Below are 4,229 nucleotides of genomic sequence, written 5' to 3'. Positions count from 1 at the left end.
GATGAACATGAGCCTTCAGTGTGATGCTGCAGCTAGTAAAGTGAGCAAAACACTGGCTTGCATCCATAGATGCTTCTCAAGCAAATCCCGGGACGTCATTCTCTCCTTGTACTCGGCCTCAGTGAGGCCGCAGCTGGAGTACTGTGTCCAGTTTTGGGCTCCACAATTCAAAAAGGATGTGGAGAAGCTTGAGAGAGTCCAGAGAAGAGCCACGCGCATGATCAGAGGTCAGGGAAGCAGACCCTACGATGACAGGCTGAGAGCCCTGGGGCTCTTTAGCCTGGAAAAGCGCAGGCTCAGGGGTGACCACCAGTATCTGGGGGAACGTTTGTTCACCAGAGCGCCCCAAGGGATGATGACTAGGTCGAATGGTCACAAACTACTACAAGACCGTTTCAGGCTGGACATAAGGAAGAATTTCTTTACTGTCCGAGCCCCCAAGGTCTGGAACAGCCTGCCACCGGATGTGGTTCAAGTGCCTACATTGAACACCTTCAAGAGCAAACTGGATGCTTATCTTGCTGGGATCCTATGACCCCAGCTGACTTCCTGCCCTTTGGGCAGGGGGCTGGACTCGATCTTCCGAGGTCCCTTCCAGCCCTCATGTCTATGAAATCTATGAAACCTATGGGGTTTTTGTGAAAATTTACTCTCTCCTCTCCAAGAGTCCTAAGGACTGTAAACTGAAGCCAGGATACGGACTTAATCTGTGAGATAATATAAAATATCAACAAGGTTTCACATAAGTGTTTACCTTCTTATTTCTGGAAACAAAACTGCTTTCACACTCCTACTTTTGCAGCAAAAACAGACAACTGACTAAGTCACAATGAACCTACAAGAGATAGGCAAAAACATTGCAGTATCTTTCCCATAGATAGTAAAATCAGAAACCCTTTCTGTTAAAGCTGAAAAAAATGACATGGACTATACTCTTTAAAGGAAGTACATGAATTTAAATATGTATTTTATTAGTTTTTATTGGAGAAGACAAAAACTGAGTAATGGTATTAATGACCCTAAGATGGTGTGAAAAGAGCATGGGGAGATACTATAAGAAATCTCCCTTCCACATGCAGCTGTGCCAGTGTGTTATAACCTGAGGCTCTTGGCTAAAAGGTCTTATTCTTTTCATTCCATGTCTTACCAATCACCAAATTTGAAGTCAAGATGGAATTTTTCCCCTAGGTCAGATGGGCTGGATTGCTCCCATGCATGTGGTTGGGGATTGGCTTCTTCTGTAGGATATGGTCCTTTTTCCTAGGATCTTCCAAGCATATAATATCCAATTATTTTCTGGTAATTGCAGTGGGAAGGCACTAGCAACAATCTTGTCTCCACTTCTTTTACTTACAGAATGATGTTCTTGATGTTTTTGGGTACTGTGCCTTGTAGTTGTGTATGATGAGACTTTGGTCAGGCCGCAGTTGGAGTACTGCATCCAGTACTGGGTGCCACACTTCAAAAGGGATGTGGCCAGCCTGGAGAGGGTCCAGAGGAGGGCCACCCGCTTGGTGAGAGGGAAGCAGGACAGGCCCTACAAGGAGAGACTGAGGGACCTGAACCTGTTCAGCCTCAGCAAGAGGAGACTGAAGGGGGACCTGGTGGCTGCCTACAAATTCATCAGGAGAGATCAACAGCAAATAGGTAGAGCCCTTTTCTCCCCAGCACCACCTGGGGTGACAAGGAACAATGGTAACAAGCTGATGGAAAATAGGTTTAGGTTAGAGATCAGAAGGCAATATTTTACAGTTAGGGTGGCCAAAATCTGGAATCAACTTCCCCAGGAAGCGGTCCTCGCCCCTACCTTGGGAAAATTCAAGAGGAGGTTCGACAATCTCCTGTCTGGGGTCTTGTGAACCCAGCATTCATTCCTGCCTGTGGCAGGGGGTCAGGCTAGATGATCTGTTCAGGTCCCTCCTGACCCTTACTACTATGAAACTATGATCGTTTGGAGTAGTGATTTTGGGGAATCCCTCGAGTAAATGACTGCCTGTGAACAACAGACTGGACTTGATGGACCCAGAGACCCCTTCTAGGCTTATATTCCTAACCAGGCACGTAGTTAAGGAATAGAGACTTGGTAAGCAGGGATGGCTAACCTGTGGCACAAGTGACAGGGACAGCCTCTGCACATGGCATCTGACAGATCAGGAAAAGGACAGGCACTACAGCACCAGAAAGCAGGAGAAGATCAGACAGAGAGCACAGAGTAGGGAGCAGAAAGCAGATTGGGTGAAGGAAGGTGGCAACAGTGGCACTTTGGGAAGGTACAGGGCTAAGCTGTGACATGCCTGTCAACAGGCTGGCTCTATAATGCATCACTTTCAACATTAAGGCCCCAGGTAAGACGTTGCTTACCTCAAATGAACATGCAGAGCTGTACAGCATATGGAAATGTGCACCCTGTATTTCTTGAAGATACTGATGATCTCCACTGTAGTGTGCATTCTCTTGAAGCCCCAAGAGGATTCATAATACAATAGTATTCAACTTTTCTAGACAGAGAGCTATACTTTAAGACTACTGTACACTTAGCAACAATAAGAAATATTTCAAAAGGAGAAGCAAATAAAATATATACTTAAAAAAAGAAAGATAAAAAGCATATGGTTCCCACTCTATATAGAAACAAAGAACAGATATTGTAGAATTAGTTAACTTTCAAACAAATTCTTCATTTTCTGATCAGTTTTATTAGTTTTCGAGGAGTGTGGCCAGGGAGAAACTGGGCATAATAATTTATCTGAACTTAATTCACTTCAGTTTATTGCTACAGATAACTACTAAAACATTAAAATTGCATTCACGTCATTACACATTTACATGATAGCTAGAAAAACCTAATAGATTTCTGACATTATTTTAAGCATCTGATGTTCTGTGCAATTGTTTCCTCCAATTCTAGCACAAAAAAGTTGCTTCTAAAAACCGTCAGGGAATAAATGCTGCCTTATCTGAACATCAAAGAGCAACTCACAAAGACACTCATGGACCCAGAGGGACAGACTTCTATCTTCAGCTGCCTCTGTGCAAAAATGAAGTTTATTTTCTACCTATGGGGACTTTTTGCCATCTTTAACTTTCCCTGAGCCTGAGGAAGTGTGTGCGCGCTCGAAAGCTTGCAGAAAAAGATATATATTTTTTGCGATTTCTTAGTTGTTCTAATAAAAGGTATAATTTCTGAACCAAGAGTTCTAGAGTTTTGCATTGCTCATAAAAACTTTAATTCAACAAAGCACTTAAGCACATACGTAACTTTACTTTACTGCCTGGCAACTGACTCCCCAGCCCAGCCTCTGGCTTCTTTACTTTTCATTCCATCCAGGAAGAGCACACACCAACTGCTGAAACTTCCTTAGCCTGACGAAGGGTTTTTGAACCCGAAAGCTTGCTTAATAACTATTCTCCAACTATTTGGGTTGGTCTAATAAAAGATATCAAATTCACTAAAGGAACCTTGTCTGCCTACGTAACTTTAAAGCACTTAAGCAGTAATACCAAACTCAATGCAACTAACAGCATGCTGAAAACTAAATATGTGCAAGTACTTTGCTGTATCAGGGCTAAATGCAAAAACACACAGGAAAACACTGTGCATTCGAAGTAAAAACAAAAACCAGTTCTCACAGTGCCACCTTGTGGTTTATTAATAATATACTGCACTTCAGTTTAAAATAATCCTCTCAGAAAGTCTTAAACAAGAATTATTCTTTCACTATAGAATATATTTCATTATTCTTTGATTTCAGAAGCCCACTTAGTGCAGGAAATAAACAGCTCAAGGAATGTTTTATGAGGACAATAAAATAAATAAAAAATCTCAGGTGATCACCATTGTAATCACAATATAAGTAGCTTATTATAACTTTGCTTTATTACACTGTGAATTTAAGTGGAAGATTTACTTTCTTTTCTTACAAAAGCAACACTTGAAGAAATTATGTACGGCATCAAGTCTCAGCAAACTTTTACTAGCTATAAGCCAGCAAAAAAGGCCCTTTGGAGAGAAGCATTCATTCACATTTGACTGAATGAAAGTATAGTTGATATAACATTTTATTCTAAAGTTGATATTTTGCAAGTTGATATTAAGCTTGCAAATGATCCATGAGATTTCTGTACACTGTAAAAAGGTATCACTGAAAGTTCAGAAAAATCAAAACTTGCCTTTATTAAATTTGGATGCAAAGCTGACAGCCCATCACCTTGTAGATTTTAAGTGGTGT

General features: G+C 41.5%; 1 protein-coding gene across 2 annotated transcripts in view; it reads right to left on the bottom strand.

The window, feature by feature from the left end:
- Positions 1 to 4,229, bottom strand: part of COG6 (component of oligomeric golgi complex 6) — a 106,693-nt gene that overhangs the window by 47,307 nt on the left and 55,157 nt on the right. The gene's annotated exons all lie outside the window — the stretch shown is intronic.

This window comes from Alligator sinensis, unplaced genomic scaffold (assembly GCF_000455745.1).
Source record: "Alligator sinensis unplaced genomic scaffold, ASM45574v1 scaffold1031_1, whole genome shotgun sequence".
NCBI classification, from domain to species: Eukaryota; Metazoa; Chordata; order Crocodylia; family Alligatoridae; genus Alligator; species Alligator sinensis.
Note: the sequence above shows the minus strand (reverse complement) of the source record. Positions and strands in the feature narration are given on the sequence as shown.